Raw genomic sequence first — 24,426 nt, forward strand, 5'->3', positions numbered from 1 at the left:
ACTTAACTTTTGCATTGTCGACGGGTACGTCACTCAAGTTTCACAGATCTTTTTCCAGGAATCCAAAAGTGAAGACAGGTCATTTGTATAATATTCAAGTGATAGGTGCACTGTGAAAAAACCCAATTGGCGTCACTCATTGGAAAATTAAAATAAAGAAATTCATAGTAAAGATTCAAAATGAATTAAGGACAGGGGAATACCTATCATACACAACCTTCACACAATGAAACAGTCATTCCTGCACTGCTCTTTCCTTTTTATAATGGACCAAAAAAGCAGACAGATTTAAAATGAAGAATCAGAAAAGGACTGACAGCCTTGGGAGGTGACACATCACCGAACCTCATATTCCCTCGCTCCATTTCACTACCTAGTGAATATTCCCACCCTAGAGGGCCTAGAATTTGCCACAAGCACAAAGTCATCCTCATCCTACTCTACAGAACCCCCCTGCTCCCGAGCAGAAGCCCTAGAATCCCTACTCAAATTCCATCAGCGAGCTAGCCATCTCCCACAAACATGTGACCATCCCAGGACACTTCAACTAAAATTCCAACTGCAAATCTACCCCCATCACCTCCCTTAAACTCCCCTTCCTTTCTGCACTAGCTTCTCCATTCTTAACCTTCACTTAAGTCACTGTAAAATCTTTCGACAGTCTAAATGTATCCCACTGTGAATGTTTGCTTCTAACCCATTCAGAGCTACTGGGAGGAGGGGATAAACAAATTAAATATTTGCCACTTCCCTCCTTACCTTTACATTTCTCCCAAAGCCAGACATGCATCCTCCTGTCAGAAATCCACAAGGTCAAACAGAAAACACCTCGTCTTCCTGCGTAAGACCTAGGCAGAATACATACATGAAGTTAAAAGAAACCATGGAATCCATACCCTAACAAAAAGAAGAAACACCATATTCCAATATGGCAGTGCAGCCAACCGCAAGTCTTAAACAGGATGTATGCCCAAATTATTTGCTCAAATGTCAACTTTTCTATAACCATTAATTCCAGGCATAATGAGCTTACAAATTTAAGGCTACAATTTCATGATCTACAACTCAGGTTGATAAAGTACCGCCTCATTTTGAGAGGGGGAGAGATCAGAATAAGCGGATTGTGGCCTCTAGAACTCCCCTACATCCACTCCTTTACCTCCTCTTCTACACAATCTGGACACAGTCCAATTACATTAGTGGGAAGAAATTTTATGATAGCTTCCGACACACCCAAAGCAGTGTACACCAGGGCGGTGATCAACCCCCCCCCCCCAAAGCAGTTTACACACCCCAAACCGGTGTACACCAGGGCAGTGATCAACCCCCCCCCCAAAGCGGTTTACACCAAGGCGGTGATCAACCCCCCCATAGTGTTGTACACCAAGGCAGTGTACACCAGGGCAGTGATCAACCCCCCCCCCCAAAGCAGTGTACACCAAGGCGGTGATCAACCCCCCCCCATAGCGGTATACACCAAGGCGGTGATCAACCCCCCCCCATAGCGGTATACACCAAGGCAGTGATCAACCCCCCCCCATAGCGGTATACACCAAGGCAGTGATCAACCCCCCCCCATAGCGGTATACACCAAGGCAGTGATCAACCCCCCCCATAGCGGTATACACCAAGGCAGTGTACACCAGGGCGGTGATCAACCCCCCCATAACGGTGTACACCAAGGCGGTGATCAACCCCCCATAATGGTGTACACCAAGGCAGTGTACACCAGGGCGGTGATCAACCCCCCCAAAACGGTGTACACCAAGGCGGTGATCAACCCCCCCCATAGCGGTGTACACCAAAACAGTGTACACCAGGGCGGTGATCAACCCCCCCATAGCGGTGTACACCAAGGCAGTGTACACCAGGGCAGTGATCAACCCCCCCAAAGCGGTGTACACCAAGGCAGTGTACACCAGGGCAGTGAATCAAACCCCCCCCCAAAGCGGTGTACACCAAGGCGGTGATCAACCCCCCCATAGCGGTGTACACCAAGGCAGTGTAGGGCGGTGATCAACCCCCCCCATAGCAGTGTACACCAGGGCGGTGATCAACCCCCCCATAGCAGTGTACACCAAGGCGGTGATCAACCCCCCCATAGCAGTGTACACCAAGGCGGTGATCAACCCCCCCATAGCAGTGTACACCAAGGCGGTGATCAACCCCCCCATAGCAGTGTACACCAAGGCGGTGATCAACCCCCCCATAGCAGTGTACACCAAGGCGGTGATCAACCCCCCCATAGCAGTGTACACCAAGGCGGTGATCAACCCCCCCATAGCAGTGTACACCAAGGCGGTGATCAACCCCCCCATAGCAGTGTACACCAAGGCGGTGATCAACCCCCCCATAGCAGTGTACACCAAGGCAGTGATCAACCCCCCCCATAGCAGTGTACACCAGGGCGGTGATCAACCCCCCCATAACGGTGTACACCAAGGCAGTGTACACCAGGGCGGTGATCAACCCCCCCATAGCGGTGTACACCAAGGCGGTGATCAACCCCCCCATAGCAGTGTACACCAAGGCGGTGATCAACCCCCCCATAGCAGTGTACACCAGGGCGGTGATCAACCCCCCCATAGCAGTGTACACCAAGGCAGTGTACACCAGGGCAGTGATCAACCCCCCCATAGCAGTGTACACCAAGGCAGTGATCAACCCCCCCCATAGCAGTGTACACCAAGGCAGTGATCAACCCCCCCCATAGCAGTGTACACCAAGGCAGTGTACACCAGGGCAGTGATCAACCCCCCCATAGCAGTGTACACCAAGGCAGTGATCAACCCCCCCCATAGCAGTGTACACCAAGGCAGTGAACAACCCCCCCCATAGCAGTGTACACCAAGGCAGTGATCAACCCCCCCCATAGCAGTGTACACCAAGGCAGTGATCAACCCCCCCCCATAGCAGTGTACACCAAGGCAGTGATCAACCCCCCCCCATAGCAGTGTACACCAAGGCAGTGATCAACCCCCCCCATAGCAGTGATCAACCCCCCCAAAGCGGTGTACACCAAGGCAGTGTACACCAGGGCAGTGATCAAACCCCCCCAAAGCGGTGTACACCAGGGCAGTGATCAACCCCCCCAAAGCGGTGTACACCAAGGCAGTGTACACCAAGGCAGTGTACACCCCCCCCATAGCAGTGTACACCCCCCATAGCAGTGTACACCCCCCATAGCAGTGTACACCAGGGCAGTGATCAACCCCCCAAAGCGGTGTACACCAAGGCGGTGATCAACCCCCCCATAGCGGTGTACACCAAGGCAGTGTACACCAGGGCAGTGATCAACCCCCCCCCCCCTAGCAGTGTACACCAGGGCAGTGGTGATCAACCCCCCCAAGGCGGTGTACACCAAGGCAGTGTACACCAATGTAGACCAACAAGTAGTTAACATCCCAAAGTTGAACACCACTGCTGTTCTTATGGCAAGTCTGCTCTGCCAAAGCCTCCAAATATTTGTGTCTTCAGTAATAAATTCCCACTAATGTAATTGGATTGTATGCGAGTATATAATGTTCCTAATACTCTTATGATAAACACTTATCTTTCCCAGCGCTGTGCAGGATCAGTCTGTGTCTTTCATACACACTGGCTGTTCTTGTGACAAGTCCACTCAGTCAAAGCCTCCAAGTATTCCTGTCTTCAGAAATAAATAATTTTTCAATAAACACTTTTCAAATATTTCAATTCATTTCTATCCATTTTTAAGAAATGTGTTTCCCCCAAAAAATAACTCATTCATTTTGAGCCCAAAAGAGACTAGATTTCCCATACACATAACATAAGAAGTTGCCTCCACTGGGTCAGACCAGAGGTCCATCCTGCCCAGCGGTCCGCTCCCGTGGCGGCCCATCAGGTCCGCGACCTGTGAAGTGGTTTCTGACCATTTCTTTAACCTACCTCAAGTTCTATCTGTACCCCTCTATCCCCTTTTCCTTCAGGAACCTATCCAAACCCTCCTTGAACCTCTGTACAGATTTCTGGCCTATCACATCCTCCGGAAGCGCGTTCCATGTGTCCACCACCCTCTGGGTAAAAAAGAACTTCCTAGCATTTGTTCTAAACCTATCCCCCTTCAATTTCTCCGAGTGACCCCTAGTGTTTGTGGCTCCCCTCAGTTTGAAGAATCTGTCCCTATTCACTTTCTCTATGCCCTTTAGGATTTTGAAGGTTTCTATCATGTCCCCTCTAAGTCTCCTTTTCTCCAGGGAGAACAGCCCCAGCATTTTTAACCTGTCAGCGTATGAAAAATTTTCCATACCTTTTATCAGTTTAGTCGCTCTCCTCTGCACTCCCTCTAGTACCGCCATGTCCTTCTTTAGGTACGGCGACCAGTATTGAACACAGTACTCCAGGTGCGGGCGCACCATTGCGCGATACAGCGGCATGATGACTTCCTTCGTCCTGGTTGTGATACCTTTTTTGATGATGCCCAGCATTCTGTTTGCCTTCTTTGAGGCTGTCGCACACTGCACCGATGGTTTCAGTGATGTGTCGACCATCACCCCCAGGTCCCTCTCAAGGTTACTCACCCCTAGAAGTGTTCCCCCCATTTTGTAGCTGAACATCGGGTTCTTTTTCCCTACATGCATGACCTTGCATTTCTCCACGTTAAAACTCTTCTTCTCCTCCACCCTAATTCTTCCTATTTCCTTTCTATCCATCCCTCCCATCCCTTGTGCAGCAAAACCCTTGCAGCTTTTATCCCTCCCTACCTCCAATACCCCATGTAGCATCTTTCTATCCCCTCCCCCGATCCCAATGGCCTAATAATCTATTTAATGTAGCTTGGGCAATGGAGGGATTAAGTGATTTGCCCAGGGTCATCAGGATCAGCGTGGGTTTGAACTCAAAGCTTCAGGATGCTGAAGCTGTAGCTGTAATCACTGCTCTACACTCTTCTAAAAATATTTCCTATTTTAAAAATGCAGCATGGTCCCTTTTGAATTGCATGGCTTCCGTCTTGTGTATAATTTGATTCTCAACTCCAAAGTTCTCCTTGACCAATCACTGCCAACCAATTTACCATTTGGGAGTCAGGAAATTCTTACCTGTCATCCTTCCTGTAAAATTTCAGTGATCAGGTAACTCGCATCCTAGGAATCCCTGCAGTACAAAACAAACTAAATATGTAAGTGAGGGAAGGAAGGACGTGGTAGGACTTGAGGGAGCACAAACAGGGTCATGAACTTGGAACACAGAATGAAAGGAAAGAGTGAGGGGTGCACAAGCCATAATATGGAAAAACAGAGGGAGTGAGGAAAAGATGAAGACAGACAGACAAAGAATTATTGGTCATGGGGGAGAGGAGTGAGGTAGAGATGTATGAGCGCGGAGAGAAGGGGAGAACATACTGGGCCGAGGAAGCCTCCCGCACTTTTTCTTTTTAACTATAGAAGGGGAAGGTATTAATGAAGTGCTAGATTGGCCATGAAGGGGGGGGGGGAGAGCTTATGGGGCCAGAAACAGAGAGAGATGGTGGGCAATAGTCTTAAGGGAAAGAAGTTGGACCTGGGATGGTGTGGAGGAAGAGGGAAAGATACTTGAAGGAAAAACTGTTGGGAAGAGAAAGGGAGATATGGTGGACCTGGGGAAGGGAGGCAGGCAGGGGGAGAGATGGGATGGGGCATTTGGGAAGAGGAAGTAAGAGAAGTTGGATCTGGGGATAGAAGGGAAGGAGGGAGAAATGATGGGATAGGGCATTTGGGAAGAGGAAGAGAAGTTGGATCTGGGGATGGAAGGGAGGGAGGGAGATGTTAGGTCTGTGGATGGAAGGCAGAGATGCACCATCAAGGAGGGGGAAGGGAAGAAAAACAGAAAAGAGCAAAACATTGGACTGGTGATAGAGCAGCAGAGAAGAACCCATAGGAGAGCAGGAGGGAAGAGCTGGGTAAGAAGATGCTAGGAGATGGAAAGAAAGGGATAGGCAGTTGCAGCCTGATGGGAGAGGGAGGGGGGATTGTCAAAGTGGTGACCCATGACAAGATATGAGAGCAGTGAGTACAGTGGTATTAATATGGTAATGGGGAATAGAGACCAGGAAAAAGGAGGCTGGGAAAAGAGTGAGATGGGAAACGGGAAATGGAAGAGCTAAGGACAGAGAAAAGATGGAAAATTGAGAGGTAGCGGAACGTTTAAAAAGAAAGGTGAGAAAGGCAAGATTTGAGTGGAAAGAAGCGGAAAAAAAAAGTTAAGAAAGCTGAAAGGGAAAAAATACATTGGACACAGGCATAAGAAGAAAAACTATGGAATGAGAGGAGAGGAGAAAATAAAAGGACAGCAGACACTGGAAAGAGACCTAGTTGAAGATGGACAAAATGCAGGAAGAAAAACTGGGACTGAGATGATGGAAAAACAAAACATCCAGACAAGGTAGAAAAAATTATTTTATTTTGAATTTATTAACTGGAAATTCTTACCTGCTATCCTTCCTGTAAAATTTCAGTTGACTCTTTTCAGTGATCAGGTAACTCACATTCTAGGAATCCCTGCAGTACAAAAAACAAATAAGTATAAGGGAGGGAAATAAGGAAGAAGGACATGTTGGGTCTTAAGGGAGGGAGCACAAACAGGACGAAAGGAGGGGCATGAACTTGGGACACAGAATTAAGGGAAAGAGGGAGGGGAGCACGAGCCATAATATGGAAAAACGGAGGGAGTGAGGGAGAGATACTGAGGTGCGGGAGAGAATAGAAAGGGAGAATTGGGTATCAGAGGGCAAGATGGTGCACATGGGGAGATAGAGGAGAACTGTTAGGCAGAGAGAGAAGGAAGGGATTGGGAGAGGAGTGAGGTAGAGATACATGGGCATGGAGAGAAGGGGGAGAACATACTGGGCAGAGGAAGCCCCCCCCCGGACTTTTTTTTTAAAAATACATAAGTGGGGGGGATGGTATTAAAGAAGTGCTAGATAGGGCTGGGGGGGTGAGAGCTTATGGGACCAGAAACAGAGAGAGATGGTGGATAATAGTCTGAAGGGAGAGAAGTTGGACCTGGGATGGTGTAGAGAAAGAGGGAATGATACTTAAAGGAAGAACTGTTGGGAAGAGAAAGGAAGAAATGGTGGACCTGGGGAAGGTAGGCAGGAAGAGAAAGGGAGAAAAGTTGGATCTGGGGATAGAAGGCAGAGAGATGCTAGAAGATAGAAAGAAAGGGACAGGGAGTTATAGCTTGAAAAGAGGTGACCCATGTAGATGAGGTAAAAAGGGAGATGACAAGATAAGTGAGAGAGCAGCGAGTACAATAGTATTAATGGGGTAATGGGGAGTAGATGACAGGAAAAAGGAGGATGGGAAAAGAGTGAGATGGGAAATGGGAGAGCTAGGGACTGAGAGAAGATGGAGAATTGTGAAGTAGCTGAACATTTAAAAAGAAGGGCGAGAAAGAAGGCAAGATTTAAGTGGACACAGGCAAAAAAATAAAAAAAAGTTAAGCTGAAAGGGAGACAGGCATAAGAAGGAAAAGGAATTTTACAAGAGAAGGAGAAAAAAAAATGGACAGCAGATACTGGAAAGAGAATTACTTGAAAATGGACTAAACGCAAAAAGAAAAACTGGGACCAAGATGATGGAAAAACAAAACATCCAGACAGCAAGGTAGAAAAAAATATTTTATTTTGAATTTATTAACTGGAATGTTAGCTTTGGGATATGTGCATCACAATTATTTTTGTATTCAATGATTTGGGGGAGGGACTGGAGCCCAAAATTGGTGGATGGGCACCAAAGTTTCTCCCTGCCAGAGTGCAATTTATAAATACTTGTGCTAGTGTGGATTCCCAAGCCCTGCTGACTAAAGACATCTTCCTCCGGTTTAGCAACTCAAAATCTCAAAGCTTTGCAGCCAATGGCAATATCCTCAAGCTGCTACTGCTTTCAAGAAAGCCAAGGTGGAGATTTCAGACATAATTTCAATTGTAATCATGTTATTGAAGCCTTAAAAAAAATAGAAGAAGATCAATACCCTCATTATTTGCAACATATTTTGTTAATGCTTCAAACATTAGTTTCGGTAATAATTCTTTAACTGTATTATAATAAATTTCCAATTACATTTCTAAACATTCTTATTGCTCGTCAAGTATCTATTTAAATCATCATAATATAATCTATAGAATTATATTAACAAAATATATAAATTTTGATTTAAACTAATGTCTTTATTACTGATTCATAATCATCTTCGTAAATTGAATCCCCTATGTTATAGGGATCTTTATAATCAAAAGCTAGATCAATCTGGTGCCTCAATTGAAGCACTTAAAAGTATGCTTTAATTTGTTCTTATTCCTTCACTAGTTAACCTCTTATTCACTAATTAGAATAAACAACAAATTATATTATAGCAATCTTTATAATTAAAAGCTAGATCTAGTATGAGTTACTCTCATACTTTTAATATACTATCAATTACAAGATTAACTGTTTATCAATTATAGTCAGCAATAAAAACCATTGTGTTCACAAAACACAAATTATTTGGAATCACAAATTTTTTTTAAAAAATATAATTTTCTCTTTAAATTGAAACTGTCTTAATTTTTAATGTGCATGTTAAATTTTTTATAACTTTTAAAACCTATGAAATTAATAGTACCACATGGTATACCGTTTGGATTGCGGTAGAGGCAGACACGGAAAGCGCGGAAGGGAGCCGCGGGGGAAGTAGCTGAATCACTGCCGAGGCCGGCATTTTTTTTGTGCTTCACGGAAGGTAAAGGGCCACCAGACAGGAGAGAAGACTGGAAACATGCTAGATCACGGCACCGGGACCAGAGCCTTGGAACCGAACCCTAAAAAAAGAAGTTCCTGGACCGTGACTCTAAAGCCAATAACACCCCCCTCGTGGCTTGCATTTGGAGGAACATTACTAAAAGTCTTTTATTACATGGGGGGATGTGGGTTTAAAAAAAACAGTGGGTCCCGGGTGTGGTAGACCCTAGGTACGCCACCGAGTGTCTTAAGCGTGTTAACTCTTAAAATTACCCCTCCAAAAAAATACATCGTACAGGAAACGCTAAAACGAAGCTTCCGTCTAAGAATACTAAAGGCAACGACTATAGTTAAGTTCTGACACAAATCTTTTCCTCTAAGTTCAAAATTTAAACTTTCAAACTCATTCTAACCGCTTACATCTTAAAACAGCATCTAAAAACTTACCCGCTATGGCGCGGAACCTCTTCCCTCCAAGGTTACAGCATCGCAAAGATTACCGAGCACAGTCACATCTTCTCACTCCAACGTTGCATTCTCAAAAGTGGTGACTACCGTGAACTTTATACGCTCAGTCATTAGGCTCCACGTCATCGCTCACCTGATTGTCATATAATCATTTACGTTAGTTTTGGTCATCACCCCTCATAGGGTGGTAGATGTTACGTAAACTTCGTGCGCTGGTGACGTGCACCCGATTAATCGTCCGGTTACAATTCTATCCCGCACAAAGGGAGGACGATTTTATACCTCAAAAACGATATTGAATCAAAACTAAATGCTTTAATAAGCATTTATAATTAAAATAAGCCTCTTAACTTATGTGGACTTTGTTGCAAAATTTAATCCTGTACACCAAGATAAATGATCTTGGTATCAATTATATATCCCATGATGAACTTTAAATAAATTATATTTTTCCATCAAATATGAACTGTTTTGTTCTCATTGCCAGAACCTCATTTTAAAAACCCCTAATTTTGCAGGGACTCGGCTGCTGCTTCTTGGGCCGTGCACTAAGAGCATCGCTTTCCCTTCTACCTCCCATGGCCACCATCCCCTTCTATAAAGCATCTGCCCCTTCCATCATCTTCCACCTCTCTTCTCTACACCATCTGCCCTGGTCTGTTAAGCCACTGGTCTTTGACCTGGGGGCCACTGCGGGAGCAGACTGCTGGGCAGGATGGACCCCTGGTCTGACCCAGCAGTGCCAATTCTTATGTTCTCTTCCATCCAGTATCTGCTCTCTATCTCTGCATCCCCTTCTCTCTTTCCATCGAGTATCTGCCCCCTCTCTCCCCATCCCCTTCTATAAAGCATGTGCTCCCCTCTCCCTTTCCATCCAGTGTCTTCCTATCTCTCACCTGACACCCTGCTGCTGCTTCATGCTCCTCCGAGATTACAGGTCAGAGTCAACAGCTGATCATATTGAGGTAGCCTGTTTTGCCGCAGCAGCAGCCAGAGGGGGGTGGGGAGGTGCTGCTCTTGCTGCGTGGGGACTTCACAGGAGGTGTGCAGCTTAGAGAGAACATCAAGTCAGAGTTTGTTCTTTAGTTCAGTGCCTATGTGGCATGTTGGCCTTAGAATCCACTTCTGCCTTTTAACCTTTATTTTTATATACTCCAGAGGTATTGAACTCTTCAGTTCGCAGCAAAAGAATCTCCCTGAGAATGTCCACAGTAGGAGGGATGCCTAATCCCTCCTGCTGCCAACCCTGAACCCCCCACCCTGGAGACTGACCACGGCAGGAAGGATGCCCATAAGAGGGGACTTAGGCATTAGGGCCAACCAGAGTCTTGGCCGCATTCGATGTATAGATATTGATGATTGGGGGTCATGGATTTTTTTTTTTGGGGGGGGGGGCTGCTGGCAGGAGAGAGTGGGCATATCGCTTGCCTATCGCAGTTGGAGGGAGGTGGGCTGTTTCAGACATTCCAGCAGGAGGGCGTTGGCATCCATCCTTTCTTGGAGAATCTGGGGGTGGGGGGAGTGGCGGCAAGAGGGATTGGGCATCTCTCCTGCCGCAGACTGTCCCATGGGGGGTTTGGGGGTGGCAGCAGGAGGGATTAGGCATTCCTCCTGCCGTGGACATTTTCTCTAACCAGCACTGGTTAGAGAATCGAGGTGGTTAGGCAGATGCAATTCTGTATAGGATGCCAGTGTACGATTCTCAGCTGCTGAGACTGGCGTCCTATACAGAATCTGCCCTTAAATGTTTTGTTCTACTGCTCTATATAACTTATATTAACTGGTACTTTATATCAAGAGATTATTTTAGAGTACAATTTAGATGTGCTTGCATGATATTTAAAATCATTTATGAAATATTCATGTCCTTGTTACCTTTTTGTCTTGCGTTCCTAGCAGTAAATATTTTTCATGATTTCTCTCAAGAACCTTCTGATTTAATGAACTGGCTCTTATTTTTTTTTCTAGGTTCATGAAGGATCCCAGACGGAAACATATCAAATATGAGTTTTCTTTATGCATTTCTGAATAATAAACATCGATGTTGAGCTCTGGGTCTTGTCTGAAGTTATCTTCTTCCTCATGCATGCTGCGGGCACCTTACCTCTCAAATGCAGATCCCATCCAGCTGCTTCTCACAGGAACTAAAAGCTTCAATCCTACATATAAAACTAGACATACAAATCGGTCTCCCTCGCTCCAAGTAAGTATGTGTTCCTCATTTAGGCTGGTTACCTACAACACTGTTAAACTCACTTCCATAGAAATAAAAAGAACTTTTTTTATGTTCAATATCTTTATTGTTTTATAATGATAAAAGTAAACCAGTATAACATCAATGACAGAAAGAACAAACAATTATCCAGTCTCTGCTAAGTGAGATAATGGAGAAGTAATATCCAAGTATGACAAACTTTGGGGTCAGAGTAGACAAATTAACTTTGTATAGGCAAGGATAGAAACAGCTTATGCAACAAGGTCCAATAGGAAGTTGAGAAAATAGATTATAAAGCTGAGAGAGATTGACAGGAAAGAAGAAAGAAAGCCGTGTGAGAAAAACCCAGACAAAAAATATTTGGCTTCATAACAAGGGTCTACAGCAGTGTGTCGCAAACTGTGTGCCTCCTGAGATTTCAGGTGTGCCGCGGAACACTAGGGGGGGAGCAGCAGGAGAGGCGCTGGCGCTGGTTGACTGCCTACAGAGGCACGTCCTACAGGCAAGCGGTCGGCTTAAGTGCCTCTCTTTCTCTGGCCCTTTTTCCTGCTGACACAGCCCACTGGATGCTTAGGATCTGTCTGGTGATCTCACGCACTTCCAGGTGCCACAGCTCAAGAACGTTTGTGGGACACTGATCTAGAACAATAATTATGAATAGGATCCCAGATACCAGTAACCTTATACAGTGATCCATTCCTCTCTCTCTCTCTCATAGTTCTCTCTCTCTCAGTGTTAGTGTTCTGTCTCTCTCAGTATTCATCTGATCTCTCTCTCTCAGTGTTCAAGTATTCTCTCTCTCTTAGTGTTAGTGTTGAGTCTCTCTCAGTGTTCTAGTGTTCTTTCTCTATTAATGTTAGTGTTCTGTGTCTCTCAGTGTTCAAGTGTTCTCTTTCTTAGTGTTAGTGCTCTGTCTTTCTCAGTGTTCGAGTGTTCTCTCTCTCTTAGTGTTAGTATTCTCTCTTTCTAAGTGTTAATGTTATCTCTCTTAATGGTAGTGTCCTGTCTCTCTCAGTGTTGAAGTGTTCTCTCTCCTAGTGTTAGTGTTCTCACTCTCTAAGTGTTCAAGTGTTCTCTCTCTCTCAGTGTTAGTGTTCTCTCTCCCTTAGTGTTAATGTTCTGTCTCTCTCAGTGTTCGAGTGTTCTCTCTCTCTTAGTGTTAGTGTTCTGTCTTTCTTAGTGTTAGTGTTCTCTCTCTCTAAATGTTCAAATGTTTTCTCTCTCTTAGTGTTAGTGTTCTGTCTTTCTTAGTATTAGTGTTCTCTATCTCTTAGTGTTAGTATTCTGTCTCTCTCAGTGTTCGAGTGTTCTCTCTCTCTTAGTGTTAGTGTTCTGTCACTCTCAGTGCTCAAGTGTTCTCTCTTATAGTGTTCTGTCTTTCTTAGTGTTAGTGTTCTCTATCTCTTAGTGTTAATGTTCTGTCTTTCTTAGTGTTAGTGTTCTCTCTCTCTAAATGTTCGAATGTTTTCTCTCTCTTAGTGTTAGTGTTCTGTCACTCTCAGTGCTCAAGTGTTCTCTCTTATAGTGTTCTGTCTTTCTTAGTGTTAGTGTTCTCTATCTCTTAGTGTTAATGTTCTGTCTTTCTTAGTGTTAGTGTTCTCTCTCTCTAAATGTTCGAATGTTTTCTCTCTCTTAGTGTTAGTGTTCTGTCTTTCTTAGTATTAGTGTTCTCTATCTCTTAGTGTTAGTATTCTGTCTCTCTCAGTGTTCGAGTGTTCTCTCTCTCTTAGTGTTAGTGTTCTGTCTTTCTTAGTGTTAGTGTTCTGTCACTCTCAGTGCTCAAGTGTTCTCTCTTATAGTGTTCTGTCTTTCTTAGTGTTAGTGTTCTCTATCTCTTAGTGTTAGTGTTCTGTCTTTCTTAGTGTTAGTGTTCTCTATCTCTTAGTGTTAGTATTCTGTCTCTCTCAGTGTTCGAGTGTTCTCTCTCTGTTAGTGTTCTGTCTTTCTTAGTGTCAGTGTTCTGTCTTTCTTAGTGTTAGTGTTCTGTCACTCTCAGTGCTCAAGTGTTCTCTCTTATAGTGTTCTGTCTTTCTTAGTGTTAGTGTTCTCTATCTCTTAGTGTTAATGTTCTGTCTTTCTTAGTGTTAGTGTTCTCTCTCTCTAAATGTTCGAATGTTTTCTCTCTCTTAGTGTTAGTGTTCTGTCTTTCTTAGTATTAGTGTTCTCTATCTCTTAGTGTTAATGTTCTGTCTTTCTTAGTGTTAGTGTTCTCTCTCTCTAAGTGTTCGAGTGGTCTCTCTCTCTTAGTGTTAGTGTTCTGTCTCTCTCAGTGCTCAAGTGTTCTCTCTCATAGTGTTCTGTCTTTCTTAGTGTTAGTGTTCTCTCTCTCTCTGTGTTCAAGTGTTCTCTCTCTCTCTTAGTGTTAGTGTTCTCTATCTCTTAGTGTTAGTGTTTTGTCTCTCCCAGTGACAAAGTGTTCTCTCTCTCTAAGTGTTCTCTCTCTCTTAGTGTTAGTGTTCTGTCTCTCTCAATGCTGAAGTGTTCCCTCTCATAATGTTCTCTCTCTCTACATGTTAATGTTCTCTCATTAGTGGTAGTGTTCTGTCTCTCTCAGTGTTCAAGTGTTATCTCTTTCTCTCAGTATTAGTGTTCTGTCTCTCTCAGTGTTAGTGTTCTCTCTCTCTCTTAGTGTTAGTGTTCTCTCTCTCTAAGTGTTAGTGTTTTCTTTCTCTCTTAGTGTTCAACTGTTCTCTGTCTCTTAGTGTTAGTGATCTCTTTCTCTCAGTGAAAATCCTGTCAGTCAATGAATCAAAAAAGACAAGATTTGTATGTAGATGAATTGAAAGCCCTACTGAAAAAGAATGAATGAAGGGGCTATATAAACCTTTAAATGTACCGCTTTGCTGGGCTGGGAGCAGGGATTTTGTCAGAAAGTGAGTTGATTGCAGTGATCTGTAAAGCCCGGATGGATGAAAATCCCCTCAGTTAATGAATCTGTGGAGACAGGGCTGGTGAGGAAAGAAGAGAGAGAGGCCTTTAAAAATAGAGCATTAAGAGAAATAGTCAAAATTCCAAATACTATTTGAAAAGTACAAAAACACTTTTACATGAAAGAGAGAGAATTATAATTCAATGAGGCACAGAGTATATTACCAAAAAAGAGACAAAATGTATATATAGATGAATTGAAAGCCATACCGAAACATTATGGATGAATGGGGCTTTATAAAACTTTAAAGGTACTGCTCCACTTAGCTGGGAGGAGGGATTTTGGCAGGGAGTGAGTTGATCTTAAGGATGTGTAAAGCCGAGTTGTGTGAAAATTCTGTCAATCAATGAATCAAAAGGGACAAGATGTGTATGTAGATCAATTGAAAGCCCTACTGAAACAGAATGAATAAATAAGGTTCTAGAAACCTTTAAATGTTCCACCGCTTGAACATAAGAACATAAGAAATGGCGCTGCTGGGTCAGACCAGTGGTCCATCGTGCCCAGCAGCCCGCTCCCGCAGTGGTCCCTAGGTCAAAGACCAGCCCTACCTGCGTACGTTCCAGTTCAGCAGGAACTTGTCTAACTTTGTCTTGAATCCCTGGAGGGTGTTTTCCCCTATAACAGCCTCCGGAAGAGCATTCCAGTTTTCTACCACTCTCTGGGTGAAGAAGAACTTCCTTATGTTCATACGGAATCTATCCCCTTTCAACTTTAGAGAGTGCCCTCTCGTTCTCCCTACCTTGGAGAGGGTGAACAACCTGTCCTTATCTACTAAGTCTATCCCCTTCAGTACCTTGAATGTTTCGATCATGTCCCCTCTCAATCTCCTCTGTTTGAGGGAGAAGAAGCTTTGGATCAGTGGCATGGAATGCTGCTACTATTTGGGTTTTTGCCAGGTTCTTGTGACTTGGATTGGCCTCTGTGAAGACGGGATACTGGGCTAGATGGTCCATTGGTCTGACCCAGCAACGCTATTATTAGATCCCAACGGGCGGAATAGTAAATAAATAATATACTCGATGAAACAGTACATACTTGACCATAGAACAGCATCACCTGGCAAGGTTTGGGAAAGGCTAGTAGAGCATCACACAGGTATCTTAAGTAGCCTGGTGGGTGGGATAGTGAACCATAAAGGGGAGGACCCAGGCTCATAAGCCACTCTACCTACTCTATTTAGGGTGGAAAGTATGAGACCACCAAAATCCTCCCATATTGGGGGGAGTTTTGGAGGGCTCAGCATAAATTATAAAAGAGATTGTATCCCTTATGTGAAGTTTATAGCAATGCCATCAAAGGTGGCAAACTGCTCTGTTGGCTAGTGCATTATAATGCTGGCCCTTCCAACAGCCAAATGGTCTGGATTTGGATGTTTTGATCTTGGATGCTTTTACAGTAAAAAGTTGGACTTCCTAAGGTTGGTCGTCCTGGTGGCTAAGATGTCCAAGTAGACTATTTCTGAAAAAGAAAAAATGTAGGCATCCAGAATTTTTGAAAATGGACATTTCTCCACCCCCAACTTTGGATATCTTGCAGGAAACATCCAAAGTTGGACTTGGATGTCCTATTGAAAATGGCCCTCCATGTCTGTTATAGAGCTGGTCATTTATACAGAAGTGTGTGTGTGTGTGTGGGGGGGGGGGGGGGACAGGAGAATATAACAGCAGTGTTCAAGAACCTGAGAGCTAGTAAAAGTGCACATTAAATAAATGTATTCCAGCAGGAAAGGTTATGATCAGAGGCTCTGTGGAGGTAGATATGGGAATAGTATCAGCCTATATTTGTTAGGACTAATGAATGCATGGAATGATCTTGTAGAAGTAGTAAAGGGTAAGCCAGAGGTGAGCAGAGAGATCCCCTCTTATAGAGAATCCTTCCCCTACTGCATCCCCCTGCCTTCATCCAAACAGCTCCCTTATTACACAACAGAGTCCTGTATTTGGCGATTCAGCAGAGTGATGCTAGTGCTTGGTAACCTCTGGTCCCTATGGGCTTCGTTCTCTGTCTTGCCTTTCTCTTCCCAGGTTTGGTCCTGGCAGAGACCTTTAAAGGTATTCCGGAAGCCCTCAGTGCTGAAATAGTAGCAAGGGGATTCAGGGTACAGTTCATGCTAGCTAGAAGGATAGTCACTCTCAACGCCTGCCGTATAGCACCCACAGGGCCCTCAGTAATCCATAGGTGGCCAGTGTCAAGTTGTAGGGCACAAAGCAGATAATGAAAATGATGAGGTTCACCACAAGCAGTCGCACAGTCTTCTGTTGCCGTCCACCCACCTGTTTGCTGCCATTACTATAGCTGCCACCACCACCACAAACAACAGCGGCAGTAGGAAACTCAATATCTCAACCAGAATGATCAGTGGGAAAAGGCTGCGCTCCCAGGCACTGAAGGCCTCAAAGCAGTGGGAAATTTTTCGGTCTTTGTACCGACAGTGATTGGAGACATGGATAATGTACAATGTGCAGTGCTATATGTGCCTGGTAGCACTATAGAAATAATAAATTGTTATATCCCCCACCCCTACCCTGGTTTACTTACCAAAATAAATAAGTCAAAGAAACTCAGATCTGGCACATCATTTACAGTATGAACGTTGCCAACAGTTCTGTGAGAGCAATGGAACCAACAAAATATATGTATATTTTTTAAACTAGCCTTTTCATTTTAGCTCCCATTTTGGCCAACATATGACAGTTTTCTCAGTCTCGCTCTAATGTGGATAGCTGGGATTTGAACAAATGGAGAAAAAAAAATCCTTTTGGTTTATGATTTTAAAAATGTTGCTCCACACCCTTCATAGGCCTCTTGCTGCTCTGGTGACTGCTGTTGTATTGCGCAATTAATAATGATAGTTTAATTGTGGTGTGTATCTAGAAGAGATGCTAGATAGTTCTATTAGTTCTAAGCTGAATCTCTGTCATTCTCTTCATTATCCTCTCCATCTTCATCTTGCTGCTGTGAAAAGAAAAGAAAGGTGCAATGAATTAATCTTTCAGCCTGACCGCAAGGCCCAGACACAGAAATCTGATGTACATTTGATAGGAAAATCAAGGCCACTATCCTGTAACAGGTGTTACATAGAAACATAGAACATGACGGCAGAAAAGAGCCACGGCCCATCTAGTCTGCCCACACTAAACTAAACTAAACCTTAAGTTTATATACCGCATCATCTCCACAAAAGTGGAGCTCGACACGGTTTACAGGAATTAATATAGAAAGGAACTCCAATGGAAAGGAGAAGGGCTTAGTAAAAAGAAAGAAAGAGGGGACTTAGTATAATGGAGAGGGAGGGAGTAGTTACATTTTAGCGAAAAGCCAGGTTTTCAAATGTTTTCGGAAGCGTTGGAGGGAGGTCGAACTCCGAAGAGGGGCAGTGAAGCTGTTCCACAGCTCGGTGATCCTGAAGAGGAGGGATGTCCCAAGTTTTCCTGTATGGGATATGCCTTTTAAAGAGGGGAAGGATAATTTGAATTTTTGAGTGGATCTGGTGGAGGTAGGATTCGAGGAGAGCCAAGATAGAGAAAAGAGGGGAGTTAGGATGCCGTGTAGAGATTTGAAGGCTAGACAGGCGCATTTGTAGTGGACCCTGAGGATAATTGGGAGCCAGTGAAGCTTAGACAAAAGCGGGGAGACGTGGTCGAATTTGCTCTTAGCGAAGATTAGTTTGGCCCCCCTAACTACCTCCATGAAGAGATCCCACATGCCAATCCCATCTTTTCTTAAAATCTGGCACGCTGCTTGCCTCAATTACCTGTTGTGGAAGATTATTCCAGCGATCAACCACCCTTTCGGTGAAGAAATATTTTCTGGTGTCGCCATGAAATTTCCCACTCCTGATTTTCAATGGATGCCCTCTTGTTGCCATGGGTCCTTTAAGGAAAAAGAGATCCTCTTCCACCTCAATATGGCCTGTGACATATTTGAACGTCTCGATCACGTCTCCCCTCTCTCTGCGTTCCTCATACGGGAGATCCTTGAGTCCTGAGACCATCCTGGTGGCCATTCACTGAACCGACTCAACTCTCCGCACATCTTTTTGATAATGTGGCCTCCAGAATTGTACACAGTATTCCAGATGGGGTCTCACCATGGATCTGTACAACGGCATTATGACCTCGGGCTTACGGCTGATGAAACTTCTACGGATACAGCCCATGATTTGTCTAGCCCTGGATGAAGCTTACTCCACTTGATTAGCAGTCTTCATGTCTTCGCTAATGATCACCCCCAAGTCACATTCTGCTACAGCCCTTGCTCGGATCTCACCATTTAGGGTGTAAGTCCTGCATGGATTTTTGCCGCCAAGGTGCATGACCTTGCATTTTTTGGCATTGAAATTTAGTTACCAAGTCTTTGACCAATGCTCCAGCAGGAGTAGGTCCTGCATCATACTGTCGGGCATTGAGCTTTTGTCGGGCACTGTGCTTTCATCTGTTGTGCGGTTGCCTACCATGTTGCATAGTTTGGCGTCATCGGCAAATAATGTAATTTTACCTTAAAGCCCCTCAGCCAAGTCTCTTACGAAGATGTTAAATAGGATCGGGCCCAAGACCGAGCCCTGCGGCACTCCGCTGATCACCTCTGTCGTATCAGAGAGGGTACCGTTTACCACTACCCTCTGAAGTCTATCTCTAAGCCAGTCCTTAACCCATGCAGATAATGTTTCACCCAGTCCCATCGAACCCATCTTGCTCAATAACCTGCGGTGTGGGACGCTATCAAACGCTTTGCTGAAGTCCAAGTACATGACGTCCAGGGACTCCCCTATATCCAGATTTCTTGTTACCCAGTCAAAGAAGCTGATCAGATTTGATTGGCAGGACCTTCCCTTTGTAAAACCATGTTGATGGGGATCTCGTAGATTCTCCTCGTTCAGGATCGTATCCAATTGGCGTTTGAATAGTGTTTCCATAAGTTTACTCACTATCGATGTGAGACTCACCGGTCTATAATTCTCAGCCTCTGTCCTGCATTCCTTTTTGTGGAGTGGAATGACATTAGCCATTTTCCAATCCAACGGGACTCTTCCTGTATTTAGGGAAAGATTGAAGAGCGTGGATAATGGTTCCGCCAGGACGTCACTCAACTCTCTGAGCACCCTGGGGTGTAGTTTGTCCGGTCCCATAGCTTTGTTCACCTTGAGTCTTGATAGCTCCTCGTAGACACTGCTGGGCGTAAACTCGAAATTTCAAAACGGGTTATCCGAGGACAGCAGGCAGATATTCTCACATGTGGGTGATGTCATCCACGGAGCCTGGAATGGCCAGTGCAAAAGTGTATAGTGTCCCCGCGTCATTCTCTATCCCCTTATTAAGTTTTTATTGTACATGTTTATAAGAATAAGTGCTATGCAACAACGGTCGTAATTCCCTATCATAGAAAGCAGCCTGGAATGCTAATAATGTATGTTCCAAAGATTTCTTACTCTTACATCCATGAACCGATGGTAAAATAAACAAAGCGTGTGATCCTCTTCTTGGACAAATTCCTACAGAACAAGGATGTACGCTGGTAGGGCTAGTCTCAGTTAGGGCGCAGGTCTTTGACCATAAGGGCCGCCGCGAGAGCGGACTGCTGGGCATGATGGACCACTGGTCTGACCCAGCAGCGGCAACTCTTATGTTCTTATTGGTCTGACCCAGTAAGGCTATTCTTATCTCCTAAACACCAATCTCAACAGTGAATCACTCTCCTCCTTCTTTGCAGATAAAATCAACAAGATATGCTCCAACCTCGACTCTACCACGCAGCAAACACCACAATTTTACAATCACCGCCTCAACATATTACCATCAGCACTAATAGAGAGACTCTAACCTGCTTCAATGCCATCTCACACAATCTGGCCCTCCAACTCAAATCTTGGACCCTTGCCTATCACACCTCTTAATGTCAGTCAAAGGCACCTTCGTAAACTCAATTCATCCACTCATCAATGCCTCGCTAAAAACTGGACAAGTGCCTGAAAGCTGGAAACCAGCAATCATCAGGCCTATCCTAAAAAAAAAAATATTAATAATCCCTCAACCCAAACACACCCAGGAACTTGAGGTCTGTCTCCTACCTATCCTTCATATACTTAAGATACTGGAAAAAGCAACACTTACTCAGCTGCAAGCATTCAGAGACAAACAAGAGATCCTTTCCGCATACTAGTCAGGATTCAGGAAACACCACAGCACCGAAACTGTCCTGCTGGACATCATAGGTGACTGTTGGCAACTATTGGACAAAGGAAATGATGTCCTACTTGTCCTGCTTGACCTAAGTGCAGCCTTTGATACCATCAACCATTCGCTCCTCCTTACTTGTCTTGCAGAAATAGGTATCTGTGAAGTGGCATTTTGCTGGTTTCAATCTTTTCTTAGCCAAAGATTACAAAGAGTACTACTGGGCAATAAACTAAACCAAAACAAATCAAATACGGAGTACCACAAAGGGCCCTACTGTCCCCACTGTTATTCATTCTCTATGTCAGACCTGTCTTAGACATAGCCCAAAAACATGAAATAAAAATTCACTCCTTCGCTGATGACATACAACTGTACATGCCATTTGGAGTAAAAACCATGACAGCCAGATAGCAAACCTACACAACTGCCTCTCTGAAATTAAACTGAACACCTCAAAAACAGAATTAGTATGGATTAGGAAAAAAAATGTACCTTCACCCAACCATTCCTAAACTGGGAATCAACTACCCTGACTGCAAAGGATGAAGTATGTAGCCTAGGAATAATTCTTGACTCAAACCTCCTCACTTTCCTTCCAGACAAGATTCACAAGATCCACCTTGAATTCTCAACTGTCACTTCCCCAATCATCCCTTCTGGCTGTCCACTCTGCCATCTTCCCTCCAACAACCCCTACCACCTTTTCCTCCTTTTCTCAAGTCACAGAAGAGGAAACTGCTCACCTTCTTTCCTCCTCCAAACCCACTACCTGTTCCTCTGATTCGATTCCTACCTACCTACTCAGAACCATCGCTCCCATCTGTCACATCCTCAACCTTTCACTGTCCACTGCTACAATTCCTGATATCTTCAAATATGCCGTAGTTACACCCCTCCTCAAAAACCCTCACTAGATCCTGCATCCTCCTTTAACTACCACCACATCTTCCTCATCTTCCTATCCAAACTACTCAAACGTGCTGTTCACCACCATTGATTAAGCCTTCTTTCTTCTCATAATATTCTTGACCCGCTTCAATTGTGCTTTTGCCCTCTCCATTCTACAGAAAATACCCTTGCTTAAGTTCCTGGCCAAAGCCAATGGCTTCTACTCTATCCTCATCCACTGTTGATCACCACCTTTTTCTCAACATGCTGTCCTCATTGGGATCCCAGGATTTTGTCTCTCCTGGTTTTCTTCTTATCTCTCTTATCGTACTTTCAGTGTGTGTTATGGTGGAACCTCCTCTGCTGCCATCCTACTGTCTATTGGTGTACCTCAAGGCTCCATCCTGAGCCCTCTCCTCTTTCCATATATACCTGCTCTCTTTGTACACTGATCTCCTCCCATGGTTTTCAACGCTGGAAGAGTGGGCCAAAAAGTGGCAAATGAGCTTCAACATAGGGAAATGCAAGGTCATGCATGTGGGGAAAAAGAACCTGATGTTCACTTACAAAATGGGGGGATCACCACTAGGGGTGAGCAACCTTGAAAGAGACCTGGGAGTGATGGTAGACACAACATTGAAGGCGTCGGCGCAGTGCGCCACAGCCTCAAGGAAAGCAAACAAAATTTTGGGTATCATTAAGAAGGGTATCACGACCAGGACGAAGGAAGTCATCCTGCCACTGTATCGTGCAATGGTGCGCCCACACCTGGAGTACTGTGTCCAGTACTGGTCGCCGTACCTCAAGAAGGACATGGCGGTACTTGAGAGAGTCCAGAGAAGAGCAACTAAGCTAATAAAGGGTATGGAGGACCTCTCATATACTGACAGACTGAAAAAGCTGGGGCTTTTCTCCCTGGAAAAGCGGAGACTTAGAGGAGACATGATAGAAACTTTCAAGATCATGAAGGGCATAGAAAAAGTAGACAGGGACAGATTTTTCAAATTATGGGGGACCACAAGTACAAGGGGGCACTCAGAGAAATTGAAAGGGGAAAGGTTTAGGAAGTTCTTTTTCACCCAAAGGGTAGTGGAAACATGGAACGCGCTACCGGAGGATGTGATAAGCAGGAGCACGCTACAGGGCTTTAAAGAAGGCTTGGATAGGTACCTGGAGGATAAAGGGATTGAGGGGTACAGATAGGAGTAGAGGTAGGTTATAGGGATAGGATTAGAGGTAAGTTATAAAATTAGTCAAGGACCACTGTTCAGGCAAGTAGGCCTGATGGGCCGCCGTGGGAGCGGACCGCTGAGCAAGATGGACCTCTGGTCTGCCTCAGCGGAGGCAACTTCTTATGTTCTTACTTCTATGCTGATAACTCCCAGATCTACCTCTCCACACCAGATATCGCTACAGGAACTCGGGTCCAAATCTCAGCCTGCCTGTCCAACATTGCCACTTGGATGTTTCACCACCATCTCAAACTGAATATGGCTAAAACTGAACTCCTAAACTCACCTCCCCCTCTCGCCGTTCTCTATTTCTGTGGATAACATTCTCTTTCCTCCCTGTCTCGTCAGCTTGCAACCTTGGGGTGATCTTTGACTCCTCTCTCTCCTTCTTTGCTCATATCCAACAAACTGTCCAAACTTGTCGCTGCCTCCTCTATAATATTACCAAAATCGGACTTCTCTATTACTCCTACTTATCACTTATATAGTGCTGAAAGGCAAATGCAGTGCTGTACATTTTGACATTTATAGACGGTCCCTGCTAGGAAGAGCTTACAATCTAACTTGGACAAACAGACATGACATAGAAGGTAGGGGGTGCCATCTTTTTTGTATTTCAAATTAGGGTGGTTGATTATGTTTTGTCTGTGAATGTGAGTAAAGTTGAATGCATGGTAATGTAAAGTGTTTGGTTATTTGATCATTATGTTTAATTCAGTTTTGTCGTTATTGTCTTTTGATTTTTGCAGTTTAGCAACATGATATAGAGTCCCCCGAAGAAGCTGAAACGCTCTGGACAAAATAGAGCGTTGGGTATTTATGGGAATACCTACCAACGTTGGCTTTGGCAGTCTATGTGCAAAAACAGCAGGTCGAATAATTGACTTATTATCTAAAAAAAGCCCACTTTTTTCTAATGATTTGATTTATTGTGGGTTGGATATTCAGTGAAGAGATCCGTGTTGTTTATTTGAATAAACCTGAGGTGAGAGGAGTTAGGAGTCAAAAGTGCTCTAAAATAGGTGGGGTTTTAAACTGGCCTAAAAACCTTCCTGTTCCAAGACGCATTCAAGTATGTTTTCAATCCATAACTTTTTCCGTCAGCATCGTTCCTTTCTTTTATGGCCCTTTGTCCTTCCCCCACCTAAAAATTTAGATGATGTATCCTTTACTGCTTTTCCTTTTGAATCCATCTTTATTTTATTTGTACAACTACGTTTCATTTTATGTACACTGCCTAGGTACCAAATACAATAAACTTGAAACTTCCTACCTGTGAATAGTCTGGAAGTAGCAGTGACCTCCAGATCAAAATCCACAGACTGTTCTGTGCTTTGTGGAATTTGTTCTAGCTGTTATTCCATGGTTCATTTTGCTGTTTTGGTTTTGTTTTAGTGGTAAGTGACTGTGGTATGGCATCGTGTTACATCTTGGACCTGGAAAGAGGATGCTAGACTGGATGTACCCTTAGTCTGACCCAGTAGGGTCCTAGCTAGGATTCCCTTACTTTCTTTGGATTCTGCACTCTCTGCATTCTGTCGGTCCTATAGCAGTTTCCATGACGCCAGGAAACAGCCCCTGTATATCTGGATGCTGGTCACGCCCCAGTCTGTTCTCTACTGTTTTATGAAGAGGGAGATTGATACTGCGATGGGAGGGGAGGGGAGGGGAGGGGAGAGAAGTGAAGGGGACTGTTGTTGAGGGAGCATATAGGGGGAGAGAGATGTTCTGACTATTTGAAACCTTTCATCATTATTCACTTCTCTTCACTCTGCTCAACAGGCAGAGACACCAA

At 44.4% G+C, this 24,426-nt stretch overlaps 1 long non-coding RNA gene across 2 annotated transcripts; it reads right to left on the reverse strand.

Annotated features, from left to right (window-relative positions):
- Positions 1–3,472: 3,472 nt before the first annotated feature.
- On the reverse strand, positions 3,473–9,249 carry LOC117351116. 2 transcript variants are annotated; one of them, XR_004537328.1, is made up of 4 exons: positions 9,168–9,243; positions 6,429–6,497; positions 5,061–5,115; positions 3,473–3,649 (listed from the first exon to the last, which is right to left on the reverse strand). It is a non-coding gene; the product is annotated as an uncharacterized LOC117351116 (long non-coding RNA). The 2 variants fall into 2 exon arrangements; XR_004537329.1 differs by lacking the exons at positions 3,473–3,649; positions 5,061–5,115; positions 6,429–6,497 and adding exons at positions 7,777–7,943; positions 8,617–8,800 and having other exon boundaries at positions 9,168–9,249.
- Positions 9,250–24,426: the final 15,177 nt, after the last annotated feature.

Source organism: Geotrypetes seraphini, chromosome 17 (genome assembly GCF_902459505.1).
Source record: "Geotrypetes seraphini chromosome 17, aGeoSer1.1, whole genome shotgun sequence".
Lineage (NCBI taxonomy): Eukaryota > Metazoa > Chordata > Amphibia > Gymnophiona > Dermophiidae > Geotrypetes > Geotrypetes seraphini.